This window comes from Heteronotia binoei, chromosome 14 (assembly GCF_032191835.1).
Source record: "Heteronotia binoei isolate CCM8104 ecotype False Entrance Well chromosome 14, APGP_CSIRO_Hbin_v1, whole genome shotgun sequence".
Lineage (NCBI taxonomy): Eukaryota > Metazoa > Chordata > Lepidosauria > Squamata > Gekkonidae > Heteronotia > Heteronotia binoei.
The window spans coordinates 13328174-13355515 of record NC_083236.1 but is presented as its reverse complement, the minus strand read 5'-3'; the positions used below and the strand labels follow the sequence as shown (position 1 = coordinate 13355515).

Below are 27342 nucleotides of genomic sequence, written 5' to 3'. Positions count from 1 at the left end.
GCCTGATGGATCAGCCAGCCCAGCCCAGCTATTTTTGGAGAGAAAGGAGAGTTTGGAATTTAAAATCAATAATAAAAATAAATTTTATGGGCATTATGCAGGAACTAGGCTGCTCAACTTTTGGTGCTTCCTGCCAGAAGATGCGGTGGGGTATGGCTTTAAAGTGAATATGAGGCAAATTTAGGAAACAAAGCTTATCAACAGCGATTAGTAGCACTTTGCAGACCAACAAAAGTTTCAGAAACTTTCAGGGCAGTCTCTAAGATGCTACTGGACTCCGATTTAACTAAGAACACAAGAAGAGTCCTGCTGGATCAAAGCAGTGGTCCATCTAGTCCAGCATCCTGTCTCGCACAGCGGCCAACCAGTTCCTATAGTGGGCCAGCAACAGAGCACAGAGCCTGAGGCCTTCCCTTGATGTTGCCTCCTGGCTCTGGTATCCAGAGGTTTACTGCCACAGAACATGGAGGCTCCCCTCAGTTACCATGACTAGTAGCCACTGATAGACTTATCCTCCATGAATCTATCTAAACTGTTCTACTACAGACCAATATGGCTACAGGAAACTCCACGTTGCTAATAAGAAAAAGAAGGCTTCTGGCCTTCAGTCTACTGCTCTTTACAGAAGAATCTGACTGGCCACTGCTGGTTGCCAGACTACAGGGTCCTTCAGCCTGATCTAACAGGCTCTTCTACGGAAATCCAGGATAGATCTTACATTAGCAGGTCAAGGGGTGAAAGTCTAGCTGGTCTAGGAAGGCCTGGATTTCTAGGCAACAGGAGACGCTAGTTCCATACTGACATTTTTTTTTTCTTTTCCTTTCAGCAACTGTAACAGTTTACACAAAAATGCGGGACAGCTCACATCCACTTCGAGAGCTCCTGCTCATGACCTGAGTTCAATTCCAGCGGAAGCTGGGTTCAGGTAGCCAGCTCCAGGTTGACTCAGCCTTCCATCCTTCCGAGGTCGGTAAAATGAGTCCCCAGCTTGCTGGGGGGAAAGTGTAGATGACTGGCAAAGGCAATGGCAAACCACCCCGTAAAAAGTCTGCCGTGAAAATGTTGTGAAAGCAACGTCACCCCAGAGTCTAAAACGACTGGTGCTTGCACAGGGGACTACCTTTACCTTTTTATTATACTCTGGCCATATCTTTCGGATATCTCACTGTTGTCTCTTGATTGATGTTTTGAAAAATTATTATGACCTTGTTTTTAGGGTTGCCAGGTCCAACTCAAGAAATATCTGGGGACTCTGGGGGGGGGGGAGCCAGGAGACTTTGGGGGTGGAGCCAGGAGCAAGGGTGTGACAAACATCTGGCCATCACAGTTAAAAGGAACTGCATGCCTTTTAAAAGCCTCCCCTCAGTTTCAAAATGATGAAGGATACGGGCACCTTATTTGGGGGTTCATAGAACTGGACCCAAGGGTCCAATCTTTTTGAAACTTTGGGGGGGGTGTTTTGAGGAGAGGCACCAGATGGTGCTGCAAATTTGGTGCCTCTGCCTCAAGAAACAGCCCCAAAGCCTCGGATACTCATGGATCTATTCTCTGTTACGTCCTATGAAAACCGGTCTCCACAGGGTATAATGGAGTACCCAGCAGACATTTCCCTCCCCCCACCCCCGCCTGCTTTCTGATGGCCCTGAAGTGGGGGGAGGGCCTCCAAACAGGGAGATCCCCTACCCCCAACTGTGGATTGGCAACCCTCCCTTGTTTGCACCACAAAAGAACCTCAGGCAGCTCTGCAACTATTTTACTGTTCTTTGACGAACTTTCAGACGCTCTGGCCAGCACAGTCCCAAGCTGGCTGCCTCATTGCCTCAGGAACACAGGAAGGCCCTGTGGCAGAAGAGCCTGAAATAAAACCCAACTTGAGATAAGTGCTTGTTTGTTGACTCATTGCAGAGTTGTAAAGATTAGGCCCGAAACCTTCCAGAGAGTTGGGAAATGTTCTCAATAAATTCTTACTGAACACACTCAGTGATGTGAAGGTATTGGGGGGGGGGGGGGGCGCTATACCACGGTGGAAGAAATTTCTTCAGTTATGCTCTAAAAATTGTGATGGTGCCCATAAGAAAGTAAATTGATGGTTCCTGTGGAATAACTACACAGAATTCAGCATTGTATTGGTGGTCATTAATTGTCTACCACATCCAAGTGGGTTCACTGATGAAGGTGACCGGAATGAGACTCTTACCCAGGATTTCTTGTGTGAACAGCGATGAAGATCCTGTGAATCTGGGGTAGGTATTTGTGGGTTTCCCACATTGTGCGGGGGGTTGGACTAGATGACCCTGGAGGTCCCTTCCAACTTCATGATTCTACGATTCTATGAACTTTGGAATGAACTTTAGACTTTTTTGAACTTCGGCAAGAATTCAGAGACGTAACTTGTGCAGTGCGTAATTGGGACTTGATTATCAGAAGATTTCTGTGAAATGGTGACTGAATCCGATGTACTACACCTGGAATTATGTATTTTGTGGCAGTTATATATTCCTGTGAGTTCTGTTTTCTGAATTATTTTGGCGCTATTACAGTAATTGGTTTTTGATTAGGCACAACCTCCATGTGAGGCCTGGTTGAACACTGGACAGAGATCAGCTCCCCTGGGGAAAATGGCTGCATTGGAGGGTGGACTCCATGGCACTATACCCTACTGAAGTCCCTCCCCTCCCCAAACCCCGCCCTCCCGAGACTCCACCCCCTAAATCTCCAGGCACTTCCCAACCTAGAGCAGGTAACCCCAGGGCTAAGCATGGAAATACTGCACGTTGGGAGGGGAAGTCACAAAGACCTCTTATTAACCTTTTCAAAGAGAAAAATGGAAATAAGCAAGATTATTTTAGAGATTTTTTTTGAGATTTTTGAGATAAGGGTTTTTTCCTGGTTCTAGATTATATTTCTAATAATATAGCCACTTTTTGTTTTGAATGGTAGTAATTTCTGTTTTCAACTGCCCCCCCTCCCCACAATTCTCCAACTGAGAAAAAAATCCGGGGGGGGTCACTGAGCAGCTTACTGCTCCACCCTTACTACTGAGCATATTTTTTTTGTAATTCCTGACTGAATGAGTTTAAAAATGCAATTTTAAAAACCATTTGAAATGCCCTATTTAAAATACCCTGCATGTATTGATCTATGTGCCAATTGCTTTGTTAAATTATCCATAATGGGTATAATTTAGCCCACGTTAACACTAAAATCTAAATGATTGACTGTCTCTCACTGAAACTGATGGGAACTGTAGCCTGATTCAGATGTTATGGTGGGTGAGGCAATAAGAATACTTATGCGGCATTCTGCACGTGCACAGAGGCATCTTGTTTTAACTGGTCTGCCTGCCAGGCAAAACTCTGAACAGGCAGGAGTGCTCCTTAAACAAGATAGTGGGTGGGTGTGCGCACACACACACATGTAGAATCCCACAGAGGTGAGTTTTTGGCTCACCCACCATCACATCTAAATCAAGCTTAAGGGTGCTTCACATTAAATGGAATTAATGGCAGAAGTCTGAGGGTTCATAAGACAGTCTGTACTACAGAGATTTCAACTTCTCCTAGAATACTGGCAGATATGAACTCTGAAATAACTCGATTGGTGGCAAAATACCTGTAGATAGTGCTTTCCTTAAAACATTCCTGAAACCGTCCTCATCAATATTACGCATTATAAATTTATAATAAAATTTTAAATTCCAAGGGGTTTTAGAAATTTAATAACTATGCGATGTAATTTTTTATTTTAACTTGATTTTTAAACTGTTGTGGAATTTTGTTTCTGTAAATTTGCCTTTGTTTGCAGTTTCATTCAACGTCCTGTTTATTATGCTGAACCAAAGACTATTGGTCAAAGAAGCTAACAAATAAAGGAAAGGAAAGGAATATTGTGTCTCAAATGGGATAGACCACTACAAGACAGGTCCCAAAGCCACAGACCACCACGGATGGTCACCAACGGTTTCCAGCAAAAAACAGTCTAGTACATTCTGGAGAACTGTTCGTCTTAAGAACATAAGAGAAGCCATGTTGGATCAGGCCAATGGCCCATCCAGTCCAACACTCTGTGTCACATAAGAACATAAGAGAAGCCATGTTGGATCAGGCCAATGGCCCCTCCAGTCCAACACTCTGTGTCACATAAGAACATAAGAGAAGCCATGTTGGATCAGGCCAATGGCCCATCCAGTCCAACACTCACATGGTGGCCAAAACCCAGGTGCTATCAGGAGGTCCACTAGCAGGGCCAGAACGTCAGAAGCCTTCCTACTGTTACCTCCCAAGCACCAAGAATACAGAGCATCACTGCCCAAGACATAATCTTCCACCTATACCTTGTGGCCGATAGCCACTGATGGACCTCTGCTCCATATATTTATCCAATCCCCTCTTGAATCTGTCTATGCTTGTAGCCACCACCACTTCCTGTGGTTTTAGGGAGACAGGTTTTATTTGCTTCCAGCCAGCTTCCTCATCTTCACCACAAACAACACACTGTCCAACAGAGAGCACTGGAATAGACATCAAACCCTGCAAGAAGCCCAGGAACAATCTCTGTCCACTCAGACCAGAACTATTACAAGTCCTGCTAATGGCTGCCACGCCATTGTTATCCACCAACATATCCTCTGCCAACAGTTACGTCCTGCACTGGGAAAACTGGTCAGTCACTACATAAAAGGAGAAGTAGGCTCAAGCTGGTCATAAAAGCCGAAACATTCAGAAACGGGGGGGGGGGGCGCATTTTAACCTAGCAGCACATGCTGCTGCAAACCTGAATGTCCACATTCTTCAAAAGAACTTCAAAGGGACACGAACAGGAAACTGCGAAGACAGAATTCAGCAAGCAGCCTGAATAGGTATTAGCCAGGGACTCCACAGGTCTAACAATTTTCTCAGCTTCTATGTGTGTTAAATTGCTCAGCATAACTAGAGTCAGTTTTATCACTAACTACAGAAATCACAAAAGATTAAGAAGTCATAACATCTGAAACAAAAAAGAAAAGAAATAGCACAATAGCCACATTCTGTGCAAGTCCCGGGCAGGTTCGCTCAAGGCCACAAGCAACATGGGAGGCACTATGACCCCTTCAGCTCCAGCCCTTCAGCTCTCACCTCTGGCCATGCCAAGGCTAAAACCTGCCAAGCAGTGTTGCCAGGCATGGCATGACCACCTGCACGAGACTGGGGTGTGGGCGCTGGTGGGACATCACTTCCAGGGGAAACCAGAAGTGATGTCACTCCTCTCCAGGAATCACCAGAAACACTATGGTAAACTACAGAATTTCCAGTAATTCCTAGGAAAGAAGGATGTAACCTGTGGGTTTTCCCAGGAAATGCTATCACTGACTGCTTTTTTTTTTATATATTCCATTTTACTCCCACCATGTCTCAGTGGTCTTTACCAGAGAGACTAGGGGAAATTTCTAGAGTACCACAAAGTACCCAAACTCTAACCCTCAAAATCCCTCAGCATAGGCATCTGATAAAATGGACTCATGCCTATAAAAGCTACACAAGTAAGTGTGGTGACCTTTAACGAACCACAAGACTCCTTTTGCTTTTCCGCCATCGTCTGTAAAGATCTAAATGACAACAAAACCCAGTGTAATGACCAAATATATCTCATGTATCTGAATATATTTGAATGAGCCACACCCAGCTGAAGTTAACAAAGAACTGCATTAAGAGACTGAAGAGGCTAAGGTGTTCCATTCTAAAAGGATTCATTGTATAAATAACTGATTTACAGGTCGAGAGAACACTACTCCACTTCTTAATCAACTTCAGAAAAAAGATGCCGAAACTGGCTCTTATATTGATTGCTGGTCATCTGGTGTTGATATGACAGCAAGTCTTCTCTGGTAGCAACACACTAGAAATTTGGACTGTATACGGACTCTTTAGCTACTAAAGTGACGCTTTGTAAGCGATTCTACTTTGGAACAATTTTGTGCAATGTGATATTGATGTAACACGAATGTTATTTGGGAATGGCTGACACAGCATTTCTTATGTGATTATAGGTATTAATATTACAATTATTGAAATATATTGGGATATGTCGTCATTCGGTTCTCATCCACAGCAGCCCACTTGTTTTGCTCATCATCTGTAAAAGACGGCGTTTCCCTCCAGATCCCACCCCCTAACACTTGAAATCTTTACAGCAAGTTAACTATTCCAAACATCTGCAAGTATCCCTTTTTACTTTTGATTGCCCCAACACAAATTTCTGCCGTGAAATCCTTTATTGGCATAAAACACAGCCAGGAGGAGGCAGAGAAAGACCCCTTTCCAACAAGGCTGGGGGGTAGTATGAAGAAGGGAATTGCTCTCACTGGCAGAAGGCAATTGTTATGCTCATGAACTAACTTCCACACTCAAAGTAAAGAGTTTTTTTAAAAAAGGGGGACTGGGCAGATTCATGGAGGGGGAGGTGTCCATCAGTGGCTACTACTCCTGAGGGCTTGAGGGAAACTCCAGAGGCAATAAACCTCTGATGACCAGTAGCGGGAGGCAACAGCAGGAGAGGGCCTCACTCAGCCTCTATGTCCTGCTTGTCTGGCTGCAGGGAAACAGGATGCTGCACTAGACGCACCACTGGTCTGATCCAGGAGGGTGTTTCTTCTGTTCTTCACTACCCTTCTGGCTGATGCACAGAGGCCAAAATCCCTGGGATGAATCCCACACTGATGTTAACATGACAAGTGAGAAAGAAAAAGTGTGAGCATTTTCAGAAGATTCCATTTCGTTTGCAGACTAAAACTCTAAACTCAAAAAAGACAGCTATATTTTGTCTCCCTACCCCCACATATCATCAGGAAAAACCAAGTGAGGAGGTTTCCTAAGGTCACCGCTCACTCTTTCTACAAGAACTTCTTAGTTAGGCTCGCCTCTTTGGCACAATCTCTGGCCAAGGCCCTTAATTCTCACCCCAAATTGAAATTTAAGTACAGTGTGGAGAGAACCAGTGTGGTATCATGGTTAGAGGGTTGGACTAGGACCTGGTAGAACTGGATTCGAATCCGATTCTGCTAAGGAAGTTTGCTGGGTGACCTATGGCCAGTCACATGCTCTTAGCCTAACCTACCTCACAGGGTTGTTGTGAAGATAAAATGGAGGGGATGTAAACCATCTTGGATTCCCACTGGCCCACCTCCATCCCCTCCTGGTTCCCCTTGCTTTCCTCAATGTCTATATAATGCTATCCATGTCCACTTATGGCATTCTGCAAAACACCACTGAGGGACCATTCTGGAATGGGAAAGATGGTTCAGTGAGCTCCCCCAAGGGCTACTAACCTCCAAGGGTTGGCTGGAGAGCCAGTTTGGTGTAGTGGTTAAGTGTGCGGACTCTTATCTGGGAGAACTGGGTTTGATTCCCCACTCCTCCACTTGCACCTGCTGGAATGGCCTTGGGTCAGCCATAGCTCTGGCAGAGGTTGTCCTTGAAAGGGCAGCTGCTGTGAGAGCCCTCTCCAGCCCCACCCACCTCACAGGGTGTCTGTTGTGGGGGAGGAAGGGAAAGGAGATTGTGAGCAGCTCTGAGACTCTTCGGAGTGGAGGGCGGGATATAAATCCAATATCTTCATCTACCTCACAGGGTGTCTATTGTGGGGGAGGAAGATAAAGGAGATTGTGAGCTGCTCTGAGACTCTTCAGAGTGGAGAGCGGGATATAAATCCAATATCTTCTTCTTCATCTTCTTCCTGAGAGATAATTTAACCATCTTGAAGTACCTGAAGGGCTGTCAAATAGAGGATGATGCAGATTTGTTTTCTGTGGCCCCAGAAGGTAGAACAAAACCAATGGGTTGAAATTAAGTCAAAAGAGTTTCCAGCTCAACATTAGGAAGAACTTCCTGACCTCAGTGGAAGAGGCTTCCTCGGGAGGTGGTGGGCTCGCCTTCCTTGGAGGATTTTAAACAGAGGCTAGATGGCCATCTGACTGCAATGAAGAGCCTGTGAATCAGGCAGATCATGAGAAGAAGGGGAGGAAGGGTTGCATCTGTTCTCATGGCCCTTTCTTACACACCCATGGAAATGCTGATCACCACTTTGGGGTCAGGAAGCAATTTTCTTCAGTCCAGTTTAGCCAGGGGTCCTTGAGGGTTTTTGGCCTCTTCTGGGCATGGAGCAGGTGTCACTGGGAGGTATTGGTGAATTTCCTGCACTGTGCAGGGGGTTGGACTAGATGACCCTGGAGATCCCTTCCAAATATAACAGGGGTGGCCAACGGTAACTCTCAAGATGTTTTTTTGCCTACAACTCCCATCAGCCCCAGCCAGCATGGCCAATGGTTGGGGCTGATGGGAGTTATAGGGGAAAACATCTGGAGAGCTACCGCTGGCCACCCCTGAACTATACAATTCTATGAGATTACAATGGATCTCCAGAGTACTGAGATCACCTGGAGAAAATGGCCCCTCTGGAAGGTGGACTCTATGGTTTTACACCCAGCTGAGGTCCTTCTTCTCCCCAAACCCTGCCTCCTCATGCTCCACCCCCGGATATTTCCCAACCCAGAGCCAGCAGCCCCAGCTCCCCTCAACTGCTTCACTGCTCTCAATCAGCCCCTCCTGAAGCAGCTTTTCAAGCCAAAACAAGGGGCCACCCACTGACATGAGCCTTGGACAGCCCGGCCCAGAGTCACTAGCAGGCTACAGACTGATTTCCTCATGACCTCTCCAACACCAAAAGCACCCCAACTTTTCTTTGACCCCAAGTCTAGGTTTTCCCCTGGATGCAGTGTCTCCCCTTCCCACCTCAGCAGCCAATGTGATTTTAAAATCCCATTTCGATTGCAGTTTCTAGCTTTAACACAGTTCAGTTCTGGGTATAAGCTTGCGTGTGCATGCACACAAAAGCTTACACCAGAATTATCCTTTGTTGGTCTAAAAGGGGCCACTGTACTCAAACTTTGTTCTCTCGCTTCAGACCAAAACGGCGACACCCCCCACACACACACACACACCCAATCTAGTTTCTAGTTTGTCTTTTAAACCCCCCACAGCCTGGGGCTCACAGTTGAGTAGGGAGCGGCTTCTCTGCAGGTCCCACCGGGGGCCTTCAGATCTGCAGAAAGCTTGCTTTGTCCACAGTCCTAGACCAGGGGCAGGCAAGGTCAGGAGACCCAACTAAACCCTCTTATAGATCCTGTGACACCACTAAACATGGAGAGAGCAAAATGAAAATGTGGTGCTCACATTCAGGAGACAAATCTATGTTGCAAGTCCAAACGCCAGCTCCAGATCTACACCACATGCTCCTGGGGCAGCAAAGGAAAACACAAAATACAATGCAATGCACCATCGCCCTTGGAACCCAGAAGGAACCTTAGAACATCCCATTCAGGGCACAGATCTACATTCCACCTTCCTTCAAAGCACCAGTTCAACATTCACACCCATTTTAAAAACTCTCTTTATACCCCACCTTTCTCCCCAATGAGGACGCAAAGTGTCCTTGCATCCTTCTCCTTTCACCATTTTGTTCTCACAACAACCCTGTGAGGCAGGTTAGGCTGAGAGTATGTGACCAGCCCAAGAACACCCAGCAGGCTTCCATGGCAGGGGGGGATTCAACCTGGGGCTCCCAGACTCCTAGTCCAAGCCTTTTAACCCTCTGCAACACAAACTTCTCCTTCTCCTGGGGCACCTGTCCTTCTTACAACACAGTCCCCATCAATTCAAATTCAAATACCCACCTGACTCCATATGCCCCTATTGAACAAGAAAGGGAGAGGACAACATGCAAAATACACTGTAGGACAACACGGAAAACAAGGCCTCTCTCAAGTTGTCCATTTGTCTAGAGTGTTTCTTCCTTTGTGAATGCCTTTCACGGGCTGAAGGGGCAAGATATATTTTTTTAAAAAAGACAAGCAAGGACTTCTGCCCCAAATCCTCCAAAGTTGCTGACCACCCAAACGCAGTTTTACTAGTCAACGATGTGCACAATTATTCCTGTTGGTGACCTCAAAGGATGAAAAGAAAAAAACAAACACCGACTCCCTTCCAGTCCACACAAGCCTTGGGGCCCAGAATCGGTTTTTACCTGGCAAATGAGCTCCTGACAAGCTTGAAAGAGACACATATTTCAGGAGGTTTTATATTCCTTTTAGTTATTCCTCCTCCCCACCCCACCCCCCACCCCCCACCGCCACATCCTGCTTTTTTGCATCCTAAAAAGGGTTACAGCACAAAACCAAATTAAATGCAACACAAATCCTGGTCGCTGCAAAAGATGGCAGTGTGCCTGGGGTCAGGGAGTGCCCAGGGAGACATACCTTGCAGGAGGCAATCACAGTGCTCTCCAAATCCCCTCCCCCACTCCACCCCAATGGCTGCCATGGGCAAAGAACTAAGGAATGTTGCTGGTCACGGCAGGAGGTTTCATCAGAAGCTCCCCCTCTGGATCCCCTCAAAGGAGGGGGGGGGAGTTGCCATCGCCTCCATCGCAACATGTGCGCTGGCACGTCTGCCTATCGGGCACAACAACACAACATCCCCTCCCCCCGATCCTGGGACAGTGGCAAAGCCACTGCATTTAGGATTGTGCTCTGCCTGCACTTACATTCTGAAACAGCAGCCTTCAGACAACTCCTCAGAGGGGAGAGTTTCAGCTCGACCGAGGAAGACATTTAGCTTCTGCCCATGTGAAGAAAGACTGTCCTTCTGCGGGGGAGTACAAAGAAAGATCTAAAGAGAAGCCTGCCTGAAGCACCCAGCCATCAAATCCACTTCTCAGAAGTTCAGGCGTCCAAAAAAACCCCCACCTCTGAAGTTGAGGGGGGGAACCCTTCAGCATTATATTCTAGCTGAGCAACGGAGCATAAGTAAGTAATGGAGGCTTTTCGTGGTCTGGTGAGTTTAAGCTATGAGCTGAAAGTTTAACTGTTAATGTACTTAGGGTGTGCGCACAAACGTACATCAAAAGAGCAGTCGGCACCTTTCTTTCTCCTCTTCCCAGCTTCTTTCCACTTCTGCTGTTGTGAAGATGGTCACTCCCACCAGCAATTCCTCCACTTACTCACCCTCCCTGCCCCAACATTTCAGGCGAACTCTCTTTTTCTATTTTTAAGTACAGCCTGCAAATTTCACCCTTCTGTTAACACCCTTCTGAAATAGGGAAAGAAAGTGTAATCAATTCCCCCCCCCCCAAAAAAAAGATCATAGAATCACTGGGAGGGGTGACAGAAAAGACCTGAATTGGGACAGGACACTAGCCAATCCGTGATGAGCACAGCCTGCCTTCTCCCGCAGACCCACAGAACCAGACTGCCCGGACCCAAATCCTGGAGCAAAATCAAAACATCTGGCCTGAAAACAGGAAGTGTGCTTCCATGCGCATCTGGGTGCCTGCTCCACCACCAGGCTGCTCTTGCTCCCCAGGTTGGTCAAAAACAAGCAAAAGGGGAGCAGGCAGATAAGAGGAGAGCAGCCACCAGGTAACAAAGCCAGCTTGACTGACCACCCCACCCTGGCGAAGAGGTGGCTGGCGCAGGCCCTGGGGACTGAGGGGGGAGGGGGGCTGGCTCCAGCTTACTCGCCGTCGCAAGGCTGGCTGTGGCGATTAAAGCATGTGACGAAGTGGCAGCCAGACAAAGCGTGGAAACCTACTGCTGACAGGAAATTCAGATTCTTCCCAACACAGAAGCCATTTGAATAGCAACGGCAGGAGAATGCTGAAGGGGATCCACGCTAGAGGCCAAAAAGGCAGAGCAGAAACGCAGCGCAATCTGTAAGCACCAAGGGCGGCAGAGGAGGGGCGTGGGGGGGGGGCTCTTCCAAACAAAGCCATTTTAAGATGGAAACAGGGTTTTCAGTTCCAAATGTCAGGGACCCAAGGGCTGCGCTCAGAGCTTGCAGTACAGGCAAGGTTGTAGCCAGGGTCATTTATTCGTTTTGCAAAGAGAAAACAACACCCTTCCCCCCCCCCAGAAAACTTGACCGTTTTTGCTCCAAAGTTACACAAATCTAATTTTGCGAGGCACTTTCTTTCAAGGCACGTCGAGCCTTGCGTAGCTTGGAACTTTTGTTTTCCACCAGCAGATGCAGTAAAAAGGCAAGAGGACTGAATGAGAGGGGGACACACAATGGCCCGGATCCAGAAAAGTCAACCGCTTAGGAGAAAGGGAGACTATGCTCTGGGTTCCCTCGGCATTTTCACTGCAGCAGCTCCAAGTAATGAAGAGTCAGGCTCTTCTTAAAAAATTCTCCTAAATATAAAAAGTGGTTACAGCCAACTGAGACTTGCTTTACTTCGAGAGCGTTGCGCGGCCCCACACTTTGGGATCGTGCTCCCAGCATCCCCACACCTGTTTTTGTCTGCACCACACAAAGTGCGGAGCCTTTTGCAGAGCAGAAGGAGCAGGAAGAAGGGGGTTGCGGCCCTTTCGTCCCTCGCTGCCACTTCTCTTCTACAACCCAACAGTGTTCCCTCTAGGCTGAGTTAGTGTGAGCTAGCTCACAGTTTTTAGCCTCCAGCTCGCATTTTTTGTCTCAGTTCAAGAAGGATGGCCCCAGAGCAAACTAATGTACGCAGCAGCTCACAACTTTTATGCCAGTAGCTCACCAAGAAGAATTTTTGCTCACAAGACTCTCCAGAGGAAGTATTGCAATCCACCCCCCCCCCTTTATTTTATTTTCCAGATTTATATTCCACCCTCCCAGCAAGCGAGCTCAGGGCAGATCACAGATCATAATGAGGCCATTTGGCAAACATAAGCAATTAATACTCGGCTCTGGTAAGACTTTACCTGGAGTATTGTGTTCAGTTTTGGGCACCACTTTTTAAGAAGGATACAGACAAGCTGGAACAGGTCCAAAGGAGGGGGATGAAGATGGTGAGGGGTCTGGAGACCGCGTCCTCTGAGGAAAGGCTGAAGGAGCTGGGGATGTTCAGCCTGGAGAGGAGGCGGCTGAGAGGTGATCTGATCACCATCTTCAAGTACTTGAAGGGCTGTCCTATAGAGGATGGTGTGGAATTGTTTTCTGTGGCCCCAGAAGGTAGGACCAGAACCAATGGGTTGAAATTAAATCAAAAGAGTTTCCGGAACAACATTAGGAAAAATTTCCTGACCGTTAGAGTGGCTCCACAGTGGAACAGGCTTCCTCAGGAGGTAGTGGACTCTCCTTTCTTGGAGTTTTTTAAACAGAGGCTAGATGGCCATCTGACAGCAATGAAGATCCTGTGAATTTGAGGTAGATATATGTGGGTTTCCTGCATTGTGCAGGGGGTTGGACTAGATGACCCTGGAGGTCCCTTCCAACTCTATGATTCTAATTAAAATACATTACATAATTAAAAACAGTTGGCACAATTTGTTGTATGCACATTCTCAGATACTGGTGCTGCTGGACTCTGGAATTCATTTATTTACTCCGGGCCATATAGGAGTGGTGCCTTCAGCTGTGGGGGCAGACTTTTTCATTGGATGCCTGCCGCCTCAGCCAAAGGCCTGGTGAAACAGCTCCATCTTACAGGCCCTGTGGAACAATACTGCAGGGGCCTGACCTCTTGGGGGAGCATGTTCCATCAGGCCGGGGCAGAAAAGGGCCTGGTCCTGGTCGAGGCTAAACGGATGTCCCTCGGGCCAGAGACAGCAAGCAGATCTTGATCAGCAAAGTGCAGGGCTCTCCGGGGCAAATATGGAAAGCGGTGGCCCCTCAGGTATGTCAGCCCCAGGCAGCGCAACGCTTTAAAGGTCAATAGCAGGACCTTGAAATGCTCCAGTTCTCAAACAGCAGCCGGTGCAATTGGCGTAACACCGGCTGAATGCGCACCCACACCGGCAGTGCCGTCAGCAGGTGTGCCGCCACATTTTGCACCGGCTGGAGTTTCCGGATCAACGACAAGAGCAAGCCCATGCAGAGCGAGTTACAGTAACCAAGCCTGGAAGTGACCACTGAATGGGTCTTTTCTTGAGAGTACAAAGTTTGGTTTTGGAATGAAGCTTGAGGTAAAACAGGAAAAGGGGAGGGGAAAGGTTCTGCACCCCCTTATTTATTTACATTATTTGATCTACATTATTTATAGTCCTCCTTCTCACTTGGACTCGAGTTGGATTATGCAGAGTGAATCAATCCAACTGACTGCATGGGGCATTCAATAAACAGTGCCCTGAGATTAGGGTCAGAGAACCAATCAGAAGCCTAAAAACAGAATCGAAGCAAAGCACAAGTATTAACATGACACATTAAATGAAGCAAAATTACACAGTAGGACCCCACTTACAGCAAGCTCCGCAGTCGTACAGGCCACAATCCCTGACTGTTTAGCCAAATAGCTCTGCAAATCATTTAGTACAGTACAACTCTATTACCTTCTTGAATAATTCAATTTTGCATAGTTTGCAGACATCCGGGAGAGTTGGGAGCCTTCCTGACCTCCTCAGGCAGACCCATTTCACCTGGTGGGGGCCACAACAGAGAAGGGACACGGACAGACAGTTGCTGATTTTGCCCCTTTGCAGGTTGGCACCTGCAAAAGGTCCTGCTCAGACAAGAGAAGCCGTCATGGAGAGGCATAGAGAAAGAGGCAGTCTCACACATATTTGATTTGATTCTTAGCCCTTCCTTCCTTCCTGCAAATGGTCTCAAGGCAGGGTATGAGCATCCAAGCCCATGAAGGGCTTTGTAGGTGGGTGATAGCTAATAACCTTGAATCAAGCCTGGTAACTGATGTTCAGGCAGTGGGCCTGCACAATGGGAGTGATATGCATGCCCCATCTAGCTCGTGATAACAGCTGTGCCATGGCATTCTGCATCAACTGGTTTCCAAATTCATTTTTAAGGGAGACCAACACACAGTGCATTACAGTAGTCTAGTCTCAGTGTTACCATGTCATAGATCCAGGTAGCCGGATCAGCTACACTGAGGTCAGAGGCCATTTTTTGAGCAAGGCTGGCCTAGAAGAAAGTCTTTTTTGCAGCTTACTATCAACTGTTTCTTCCATGCCAATGGTGTTACATGCATACTTTGCAGACTGGAAGTATATGCAGGACTGGGAACCCCTCATTCGCCATCCAACATCGAACTTTGCTCAGCAGTGATCAGAAATGCAAATCCTACAGTGAATTCCAGATTGTAAACAGACTTTGGTGCACAATAAGAAATGAAAATTATTTATCCCTGATCAGTCCTCTTTCAGTCTCCACAATTTGACCTCCAGACACAAAAGCATGCCAGAATCAAAGGCATGCAATGCCACAAAGAGTTCTGGTGTGGACTCAACAGTTCCAGCTTGGGGAGGGGAGGGGGTCAACCATGCCTGAAATAACTTGTGGGCCTCGGTGCTCCTTCGGCAAGGACCTTGGGTTTCAAGCAAACCAGTGCAACTGAACTGAGCCCTCACACAGCCCAATACAAACTCTGAAATGTGCCTCTGAACACCACACATCTCCAGCCATGCTGAAGAGCAACCTGGAGGGCGCTTCTAGCTCATGCCATTTGCTGGAGATGCTGTCAGCAGGCACACTCCTGCGTCTCGTCTGCCCAGCACCCCACAAAAGTGGAACATGAAAACATCCTCCAGAATGCACTGCAACTTCAAGAAGCCTTCTTCGGCTTCCTACTGGTCTTTCGAAACAATGCAATGAACCATGTGCCTAATCATCAACAGCCCCATATTGCTAGCCCCATTCTACCTTCCACTGTTTAGAAACCTGTCAAAATTGCTCTTATGTCCATGATTATATTATAGCGGTTGTCTGAAATTTTACAAAGGTCAGTCTTCATTTGTGAATGCTTACAGTTCACGATGATTTCCCTCCCAAAAAAGATATTCCCATTTTTCAGGCATAAACTGGAGAATGCTAAACAGTCACCTCAACCGGTGGTTCTCAAACTGTAAGCCAGTCCCCCATCAGAGGGTCACATTTCTCTCCCTTGTGGGCCACAAAATCAGAGGGAAGGAAATAGATGAGCTGGGAGAGGAGGCTAAACAACAGCAAACACAGATTCACTTCTGCATAACGTGGTAACTGGCTAGGAAATGAAGCCTATGGCTCAGAAATGCAATACAAACACTACTCATAGGGTACGGGGGAGAAGATATTAACTTGTTTGGCAGCAACTGATGTGAGACTCTTGCATTTTATGGCAGCAAACAGGAACTAACTATAACTAGCATGGAGTTGCCGTATTTTTCAAGACCCGCTAGCAAAGTAAGTTTACAATTGAGTCCAGCTTCAGAAAGTTTGAAAGAAAACTTAAATATATCTCGGGAGTTTTAATAACTCACTTTGGATTGCCAGCTTTTGCATGTGAATTCACCAGATTTCAGAAATCCACTAAAATGTGCATAAGGAATTCCACAGCACTATATGTTGCTTCTTGCACAAGCCTTAAGTCAAAACTGAAAATGATGCGGGTCAACTTCACACCTGTGCTATTTCAACAGCAGCATCTACCAACATCCTACTTTGTCCTCAATTCATCTACCCACAATAAACAACAGTGAGATGACAGAAACAAGCCAAGCTGCCATTCCATAGCACCCAAAATTAAGAATATCCTATTGTCCTGGAAGCAGCACGGTGAGGTATGCTTGACAATAAGTACACAAAAAAGGTTGTGCCATGGTTTCTGGCACCTTCAAGTACAAAAACAATGTTTTGACACAAATGCTCCAATATGGCAGACTTTGAGGCAGTACCACGTCAGAAATAAGTGTATGAGCCAGCACTGACTCTGCTGGACTGGCCCATCAACACATGTTATGATGTAACTGGAATCCTGCCACCAGGTAAGGAGAGACCGGACCGGGCTGCCCTCATGGCCATAGTCCTGCTTTCTGGCTATCTTGCTTCTGCCATTCATTTGCCCCTGTACCAACATTTGATTGTGTTTCCAAGCATCCGTCACACGAACTAGAGGTCCCAGGTGTCCCTCTCATACCTTCCAGAGGCAATTGTTCTTTTCTCTCACTTATCATATGAACATATGAAGCTGCCTTCTACTGAATCATACCCTCGGTCCATCAAAGTCAGTATTGTCTTCTCAGATTGGCAGCGGCTCTTTCTCCAGGGTCTCAAGCTGAGGTTTTCCACACCTATTTGCCTGGACCCTTTTTTGGAGATGCCAGGGATTGAACCTGGGACCTTCTGCTTCCCAAGCAGATGCTCTATCACTGAGCCACCGTCCCTCACGTGATTGGCAGCGGCTCTCCAGGGTCTCAAGCTGAGGTTTTTCACACCTATTTGCCTGGACCCTTTTTTGGAGATGCCAGGGATTGAACCTGGGACCTTCTGCTTCCCAAGCAGATGCTCTACCACTGAGCCACCATCCTTCCGCCACAACCAACAACAGCTACCAAGTCAACTCTCGAGTCCCGTCTCTGCTCCCTTTCAAGATGAAGCTCCAGCCATTTCTACATGTCCACAGATTCCTGCAATCTTCCTCAACACACCATATCTCAGTCCTTCAAGTCCAGCTTGAAAAATATAAACTCAAAATGATGCATTCGTTGCAAAGTGCTTTCAAGCAAGCACCTTTAAGACCTAAGGAACACAAGAACATTATCACAAACAACGCAGATCCAAGTCCATGCAAGCCTTGAACCCACAAGATTCCCTGAGCCAGGAGGAAAGGTGGGGTATGGGTATTTTAATAAATAAAATAAGCAGTGCTTGCAGTACTGTAAAATCTAAAGGTTCACCCCCTCCAGACTGGATGTCACTGCAATTCAATAGCAATTCTTCTCATTTTAATGGCTAAACTTAAAAATAAATAAGATATTCTCTATTTAAAGCCACAACATCCTTTTTGTTTTGTTCTCAGAATATCTGCCTGCAAACTTCTGTGGAGTTGTCACAAAAGCAAACCACCACCCTCACCCAGGGATCCCCCGCCTCTGTGGGCTTGTTGGGAATTCTGACCCAGAATGGTGGGCACAGTCACAAAATGGATGCTGCAGGAGGTGGACTCACACGCATACCCAAAGAAAGTCCAAGCGCAGGGAAGAAAAGAGATAATTTAATCGATACACTGGGAAACAGAAGCGAGAGACAGAACAGAACCAACAGTGTGTTAGTAGCGGCCGCCAAGGCAGCTTTATTTTAATCCGCAGAGCCAATCAGCTCTTCAGTGGCCAATCAGAAGCTGTGTTGGGCAAAGCCCCGCCCCCTCAGCACCAACACCAGGCACAGCATATTTTCTAGGAACACCTGGCAGATGCCAGGAAAGGCATCAGTGGGCACCACAGACACCACATTGGGGACCACTGCCCTATACCTTTCATGCCCTAAGCAATGGTCCATATTTTTCGGTCACACTTCCAAAAACTCTACTAATCCCCACCTTTCCTATATATTTCAGAACATCCAGATGGAAGACCCAAGAAAACCTATCCAATGAAAAGACATCCATTCAGCCGTTCCTGGAAGGCTCCAAACATGGGTAGACTTCGCCATATTCTGTTCTGGAACTCGAAAGGTATTACAGCAGTAAATGTCAACTGATAGCCATTACATTTTTATTTCTTTATTTTGTTAGGTTTTTATCCTACCCTAACCTGCACGCAGGGCTCAGGGTGGCTCACCACAAATGGTAAAGCAATTAAAAACAGATAAAATACTCTTATCAAATATTGTTGGAAATGAACATTTGTTTGTATCTCAAGTTCAGGGATGATAGTTGCTGAATTTTTTATTACATATTTCATTGGGGGAAAGAAATAATCCTCAGATGAACTTTTAGCCCAGGGCCTGACAAATTGGCCGCGTTGCTAGGAGCCAGCCCAAAAATTCAGGCACCAGGCTTGTTTTTCAGTCTCCAGAGTTTTGTACATTAATTACCAGAGTTTCTAATTGTTGCTACCGCACAGCCTCAACCTATCCTCTTGTAATTTTATCAAAGTTATGACATAAGCGTTGTATACAAACACAGGGATAGCCTTGGTTGTCATTGTGAAATTGAAAATCTAATCCCTAGCATTAGCTTAACTGCTCCCCTATTTAACTATCAGAGCCAGGGTAGGAAGTGACTGGTTAAGAATTCAGCTGCCACCAATAAATGCTGCGAAGTGACTAGGTTAAAAAAAAAAAAAGCAATGGCAATAACTTCATGCACATGAACTTGCAAATTATTGGTCTTCCAGAGCATAGAGAGGAGCTCTTCCTGCACCCCAAAACATACACAACAGAAGCACTGGGTGACCCATCTGGTGAGAGACCAGCATATACACCTCCAATTACTGTCTTTGGTGTTCCTGCCATTGCCCCCCCTCCAATCATATATCCCACCACAGTGGCATCCTTTCACAATGACAGAACTTGGGAGGGGGAAAGCGTTGGAAACGGAAACTTTCTTCTGCTTCTAAGCTTGCTCCCATCACAGGTTTGGCTGCCAAACTGCAGCTGGACCAATGTTGAGGCTTCTATCTTCATCAAGCAGCTGCTGTTCCTTGCTGGAGAAATGCTGGGTGGACATACCTGGGCCCAACACACACCTGGATCTACAAGAAGGGTCACAAAAAGGGTGACTATTTCGTTGTCACAGTTTTATGAGGACGACAGCAGTAACATGGTCTGGGGCCAGTCAGAAACTTCCTGCCACCTCTGTTCTCAGCTTCCCTCTAGGGCAGTGGCTCTCAAGCGGCTCAGGAGCCACATGTGGCTCTCTGACAAGTGACTTCTGGCTCTTCTGAGCTGTGTTCCCCAACGTGGCACCTGCCCTGCATCTCAGGAAAGCAGAGAAGGCCATTAACCAAAACAGCTTTTGGTTGGTCATCGGCTCCCACCTTGAAACAGCCGTCACAAGAGGAACAGGTAAGCTGTGAGCCCCATGAGGTACAAGCCTCATTCCAGGGATGTTAGTGGATGTGGCTCCCTTAATCGATGGTAATTGTGAATGTGGCCCTCTGAGCCATGGAGGGAGTACCACTGCTCTGTGGCATATATTTCCTGCCTGTAGTACCCTCCTCCGTGGAACAGAGAATGATCTATCTTTCTTTTAAAAAATATAGTAATGCGCACATAGCTATACACCCATAGACACACAAACTGAATACCATCATGTGCACATACATACTAATAACTGTTGGAGGCTACAAAAAGTAGGGGGAGGAAAAACAGCTAGGGAAGCCTGAGGCCATAGACACAGGTGTACAAAGAAGGGCTGAGGAACAAAGAATTACACTTCAGATGCTAGCAACTAAAAATGGACACGAACCAAACCACATATCATGATTCATGCTAAAAACAGCCAGTTTGTGGTTCATTCTGAACTGGTTTATCTGATCCCCCCACACCCGGACATGAAAATGAACTGGATTTTTCTCTTGACATGTCCTTCCTGTTTGGTTCATCTTTCCAGACAGCTGCCATGATTCTCCAGTCCCGTGCTTCTAGTCAGTTTCCAATGAAACTGGACTAGACAGGGGGCACCTGCTTTGGGGGAGATGTAACTTGACCCCCCCCACCTCAAAAAATCCAATTCACATCAAACTTGGAGAGCTGGCAGAGGAAGAGTCCACTGAAGAGTTTGCCTTAAGTTTGGCGTTTCTAGCCCACTTGGAGGCCATTGTACGTCTTCCCGAACCGAACAAACCAACGAACCACAAATATTCAGGAAATTGAAAAAAAAGAACATGAACCGAGCCACCAAATCGGGCAGCCCAACAAACCATGAAATGAAACAAACCACCATTTTCACATTCCATGCCCAACCCTACTAGGGACTACCAAGTATAACTGGATTCATTTTTTTTAAAAGAAAAATAGTTCTACCCAATATTGTCACAGTGCAGGAGGGACCACAATGTAGTTCCAGAAAGAGGAGTGCTCCACAATGCTTGCCCAAACACTGTGCTGAGATACACTATGGAGAAGTTATTGCTGGTTTCAGAAGCTCACCCCAAGAAACACAGAAGTGAGCTACCAGTCAAAGGCAGGGCTCCAAACGAAATATGTGCTCCCCCAGCTCCCTCTGGCATAAGTGAGTGCAACATGGGGACGACGGTCCATCGGCAGAGCATGCATGATGCATGCCAAGAGCCCCAAAGTCACACCCCCAACCCCAGAGAGCTGCCACCAGCAGACAGAGAAGACAGCAGTGGAATCGATGGAGCAGCGGTAGCCCGGACCAGCGGAGAGCAGTGACTTTCTTCCAACTCACAATAAATAGCTATAGTTGCTCCAACCAAGCAGCCATCAACTCCCAATAGCGAGCTTTCTTTTTCCCATAAAGCTTTTAGGCAGAAAGGACATCTAGACATAAAGTATTCTCTATGAGGGAGGTCTCCTCATTTTCAATATTGTCTGCGAGTCTGAAATGTGCTCTTCAGCGCAAATGCAAACAGTTACAACGTTCATATTTTATCACACGTGCTTTGTATTTACAGAATATCAACTACATTCTGAGGCAAGTTCATTCATTCAAAGAGCGGGGTTTTCCCCCCATTCATGTGACTGCTATGTTTAAATCATTCCTCCCATTTGCGACATTGCTTTCATTCATCCAGCACTCCGAACAATCATTTTCTCATGCAATGTACTGTACCAGCTTTACTGTACTGAGGCAGCACATCGAGCACGTGGAATCCATGGACAGATTGCAGCACTCGACTCTTTTAGGCAAACAGATTCTAAGTGTTTTTCTTTGTAATTGTAACTTTACAGTACTGCAGACCACTGAGTTAAATGTATCCATCATGGCACAGTTTTTTTTAAAAAAAAAAATCAGGTCATTTTGGATTATGGTAAGAAAACAGCTTTCTTTCTGTAACAAGGAAACTAGCAATTTAGCAAATTGCTAAATAAAGTTTATGGTAAATTCAAATTCTAACTAGAACAACAGGGGAGAGAAGGGCTGAATTGCAGCTCCACTCTCTTCACCGCTAAGGCTTTCTGCAACCTTTGATGAAGAAGCTCTCTGTTTTGGAGCAACCAAATGTCCCATGAGCTCAGATTTCATTCACACCTCTGTTTTCAGGGGAACACCTGGGGCCTTTTTTCTTTTTCTCTTTAGCAAATTGTTCTAGTTTGGTAAATCCCTTGAAAAAGGGTGGGGGGAGGCTGCATAATCCCCCATATTCTTATGCACAGAACGATTTCCTCTAAGAGAGGAATTCAGTTCTTGGAGAAAGAAAAGGCAAGGTTACTGGGAGGCTGCTTCCTGCGGCCCCCTGAAGGTTACTCCACACACAGAAGCAGGCAGGAAAGACCTCTTAAGATTCTCTTTCATGTTTCCTACAACTTGATTTTTTTTTCAAAGCATAAAAAACAAAGTGTCCAGTGCCTGGAGATTCCTTGGAGCAGAAAAGGAAAGAGCAGCCAGAATTGCACTTCCCACTCAGGTGACTTTCAGTCTGGCCTGGCACTTCCGGCTACCCAAGCCAAGGCTGAACTCTAGTTTGCAAGCCCAGGCCAGCAGAAACCAATGGAAGATACAAGGAGCAGCCCAAACACACAGTTAACTGATGGCCACACTCCTTTTGCTGCTGGGTGGGGTGGGGGAAGGCAGAGGGAGGGAAAACGCATCCCCTGCATGGGAAAAAAAGCAGCAACAGATGACACATGTGGACAGCCGTCACCACTGCTGCAGGGTTGTATGCATTTTGTATTCCGGAACCAATGTCTTATAAAGATGCCCAAGTCATGCAAATGCTGCCAGAGCAGAGACCCTTCCCCATCTGCACTTTCCAGGGCACCCACGGATATCCTTCCTGTGTGACCAATTTAGCACTGTAGTACACAGTGCCCCAGGAAGAGTGAGGTATCCGTTCCTCTGAGATGGTTGTAGTTTGGTAAATCCCTTGAAAAAGGGGGGGGGGGGGGAAGTAGTCAGACAAAAACACAAAGCACGCTTGAGTAGTCAGACAAAAACACAAAGCACACTGCCTGCATTCTGGCTGGCAAACTGGGCAGTGAGACCTGACCTTCTCCAGGAGGGACTTCTGTACACAACAAAGTGACATTCATTTTGCACTCCTCTATGTAAATATCACAGGTAACCCTTAGATAAGGGCTTTTTAAAGGGACTATCCCTTGTCTCCCCCTCCCCATATACACTATAATGGATATTTCATTTCGGAGCCACTGCAAAAAAGACCACACCACCAAGTTCTTCACATTGATCTGGCAAATCCGGGCCATTTAACAAATGATATTCCCCTATTATGTTTTGTTGATACATATATAAATATGAATCCTAGAGCTGGAAGGGACCTCCAGGGTCATCTAGTCCAACCCCCTGCACAACGCAGAAAACTCACAAATAACTCCCCCTAAATGAAGCTGCCTTCTACTGAATCAGACCCTCAGTCCATCAAGGTCAGTCTTGCCTACTGTGGCAGGCAGCAACTCTTCCAGAGTCTCAGGCAGAGAAAGGCCTTTCCCATCACCTGCTGCCTGCTCCTTTGAACTGGAGTTGCCGGGGACAGAACTGGGGGTCTTCTGCGTGCCAAGCAGAGGCTCTCCCACTGAGCCACAGCCCCAATGTTTAAAAACTGTAACCACTGAGTTGGGGAACATCACCTAGATGAAGACTGAGGAGCCTGCAGAAGCCAACAAACCATCTAGAACAGGGGTGTCCAACACCTGGCCTGGGGGCCAAACCAGGCCCCCAAGCAACTGACTGTCATCTGCTTCCTTCTGCCTCTCTCTTGCTTCCTTCTGTGTAACAGCTTGCTTTGCCAGGCTTGCTCAATCGCACAGGAGCTAGAGCAAAGCCTCTATTTTCTCCACTGGCTGAGGCCCCTCCCTTGAACATATGAACATATGAAGCTGCCTTATACTGAATCAGACCTTTGGTCCATCAAAGTCAGTATCGTCTTCTCAGACTGGAAGCGGCTCTCCAGGGTCTCAAGCTGAGGTTTTTCACACCTATTTGCCTGGACCCTTTTTAGTTGGAGATGCCAGGGATTGAACCTGGGACCTTCTGCTTCCCAAGCAGATGCTCTACCACTGAGCCACCGTCCCTCCCCACTCCCTTTGGGAGGAAGCGGAAGAAGGAAGAGCTTGCTTTGCCAGGCTATCACAATCACACAGCGGAGCTACTGAGCCAAGCCTCTCTTCCTATTGGCTGAGGCTCCTCCCCCTCCTCATCCCCTGGGGAAGGCAGGAGAGAGCCAGAGCTTCCTTTGCTCAGTTCCTTGGATCCAATGGGAGAAAGAAAGCACCTTTAAGACCAATAAGTGCTAATGTTTTAAGCATGTTTTAAGTTTAAAAAAAAAAATCTGCAATTGTGTTTGTCTGTGTCTGTTATAAAGTTTGTATCTCTACTATCTAATCTTAAATAGGTATACACATAGCGTGGTCCAACATGGCCCGGCCCAGCAAGGTCTCCTTTATGTCAGATCTGGCCCTCATACCAAATGAGTCTGACACCCCTGATCTAGAAGACAGGCTCTTACAGTTACATTTCAAACTTGCTGCTTCGCCCACAGAACAGCAATCCTTAAAGGGATCTGAATATAAAAAAGCAACAGGTCGACTCACTCTGGTGGAGGACAGAACAGAGCCTTCACTGCTGAAGACATCAGGACTTCTGACTTACATGAAGATCTGCTCTGACTTTGATCCAAAGCTTGCTGGTCCCCAAACCCTATAGTAGTGTTTCCACAACCAGGACCAATTCCCTTGAATTCCAAAAATCACCTGGGGGGGGGGGGGAAGGGTCAAGACAGATCAACATCACAAACAGTGGATGCATACAGCTTTGTTGACATTTTTTAAAAACAGATCACCAGATCAAAGAAGGGGAAATAAGGCACCCAATGAAGTAAACCAGAAAAGCCAAGACGCGGAGCCCGTCTGCAGCAGTAGAAAAGAGCAACAGTCCGGTAGCACCTTAAAGACTAACAACATTCATGGCAAGGTATGTAGCTTTCGGGAGTCACTGCTCACTGCTTCTTTAGGTGACTCATAAAAGCTCCTCCCCCGCCACAAATTTTGCTAGTTTTTAAGGTGCTACCGGACTCTTCCTCTTTTTTATGGAACAGCCAAAAAAAGTCATCTCAAGCCTCAGTCTTAAAGGAGCAGGGATCAGATTATTCTGAAGACACACATACAAAAAAGACAACTTCCCAAATTCTGCCACAGTCCGCAGCAACAGAAAGCAGGATGCGGCCCTGCAGATAAGCCAGCAACGCCACGCAGAGATAAATGGGCCTGGTTTTTAATTGCTTGGGGTCACCAGGGGCAGCCAGGGAATTGATTCCGAACCACTCCAACGTCGTTCCCCAGCGTCACCTTGCCCTGCAGGAGCAAATGAAAGCCATTCATTCCTAGGACAGAAAGCCGGGGGCCCACACTTTGGGGTCACTCACAGCAAGGGCAAGTTCCTGCATCCCAAAAGGGTCTGCGGAAAATCTGCAGCACAAGAGCATTCAGAGAGGCAACAGAAACCTCCCACCCCCACAGCTCTCCACCTACACTGCGCCCATCCATGCTCACCCCTCCCGTCCACACCTTGCTTGCATACAAATATTTGCAACATGCTCCTTCCCAAACAACCCGTTTCCCATTTCCTGCTTTCTAAAAGAAGCCCATTTCCGCCAGATTCTCTGATCTCCTCTCTTCCCATCTTGTAGCTTCCCACTGGTCTCAGCAGGCAGCGAGGCTCCGGCAAGGAACAAATCACACACCAGGGAGCTAGAAGCAGACAAGGGCAGGATGTGAGCTTCGTGAAGGCAAAGCCAACTCAAAGCCGGGAGGGGGGGGGAAGATTCAGGGAAAGGCCATTGGGGGGGCCCCACATCTGCCGCTCTGCCCCCACCGCCCCTGGCCCCAGGACAGCCCTAGCCATGCAATTCCACAGGTGCCCGGAAGGCGTCGCCCTCTTGTCCCATGACCTTCCCCGCGGCCAGCGGAAGCCCCCTGCCGGGGGGGGGGGAGACTGAGCATTGCAGGGGGGGGGGAGAAGTCATATATGGGGGGGGGGATCTCAGGCTCGAAAAATGGTTGACCGCGAAGCAGCAAAAAGTAATTCGCCCCCCCCCCAACACACACACACACCCCACCACCAGGAAGACACGAAAGACTCCGCCCCGGCAAAGCCCCGGCCCGCTGCCGTCGGGTTGCTCCAGAACCGAGAAGCGCCCAAGTGAAAGAGAACTCCACCCCCCCCCCCCAAAAAAGAAAGTCTTCCCGGCTGCCGCCCCCCCCCCCCCCCTGTCTTGTCCCTTCCCAGCTCCGGGCGGCGGCGGCTCCAGCTCCTCTCCCGGCGGGCTAATCCGCCGCCGAGGGGCAGCCCGAGCCAGCCGCCTCCCCGCCAGCAGCGCGGCGCTGCTGTAACCCGGGCGACGGAGCGGGCAGCCGGCGGCCCGGACGGCGAGCGGGGCGGGGGGGGGGGCGCTGGGAAGCCGCAGGGGCCGGGGGGAGCCCCGGGGGTCGCCCCCCAACCGGCCCCGCAAAACTTTGCTCCGCAACTCCCCGCCCTTCCCTCCCTCCGGGGCGAGCTCTGCCCGGCTCCACTTACCCGCCCAGGCGGCAGCTTCGCTCGGCGGCCGAAGAGCCCGAGCCGCGTCCCCCGGAGGAGGAGGAGGAGGAGGCAGAGGCGGCTGCTGCCCTTTCCGCGGCCGGCGCTGGGGAGCCTCCCACGCGGCGCTCGGCCCCCGCTGCCCGCTCGCCTTCGCTTTTTGTCTGGAGCCACTGAGCTGAGACCAGCGTGGCTGCGGCGGCGGCGGCGGCGGCAACACCTCCCCGGAAGGAAGGGAGGAAGGGAGGGCGGGAGGCGCCGGCGAGGGAAGGGGAGCCCAGCGGAGGGGGGCAGCCCCCAAGGCGGCGGGGGCGGGGGAGGCCGGCCGGGGACCTGCGCCACTCGCCCGCCCCGCAAGCGCCAGGCGAGCCTCTGCTCTCCTTCTCCACGCAGCAGCAGCAGCAAACTTTTCCGCCCGACTTTCCTCCCCTCCCCACGGAAGAGGCGAGGCTGGGCTGGGCGGGGGGGGGGGGGCAGCCGGGGCAACCTACCGGCGACGGAGCGGCGAGGCGAGGCGAGGAGGCGCCGCCACTCCGGGCGGGCAGCCGGGCTGTGCGTGTTACGCGCGCGCTGTCGCCAGCCGGATTAAAGCTCCCCAGCAGCAGCCGCCGGACGAGCCTGCGCCGTAGTGGCGATGGCGCTGCCGCCGACGGCTCCGCAGCACCTGCCCCCGAGGGCTCCCCGCGCAGAAAGGCCCCCCGCGGGCGGCCGCCGCCCCGCCCAGCACCTCCGCCGAGCAGCCGCGAAGGGCGAGCCGGGAGCGAAGTTGGAGCGGCGGCTCTTCCGCTCGCCTCGCCAGCGAACCCACCTCTAGAGCCGAGCGCGGCGGCGGCGGCGAGGACCCAGACGGGCGGACCGCAGCGCCCAGCGCGGCTGCAGGCAAAACCCGGACCGGACTCGGCGCGCCGCCGGACCCCG

At 48.5% G+C, this 27342-nt stretch overlaps 1 protein-coding gene across 3 annotated transcripts in view; it reads right to left on the bottom strand.

Annotated features, from left to right (window-relative positions):
* The window catches only part of CXXC5 (CXXC finger protein 5), a 129713-nt gene extending 102686 nt beyond the window's left edge, over nt 1–27027 (bottom strand). Inside the window, exon 1 of one of the 3 annotated variants that reach the window (XM_060253713.1) lies at nt 26916–27027. The gene's annotated coding sequence lies outside the window, so the exon portion shown is untranslated. Of the gene's footprint in view, nt 1–26424; nt 26563–26915 lie in introns of those variants that run through there. The other 2 variants (XM_060253711.1, XM_060253714.1) reach the window with 2 other exon arrangements.
* Between the last annotated feature and the right edge of the window lie 315 nt (nt 27028–27342).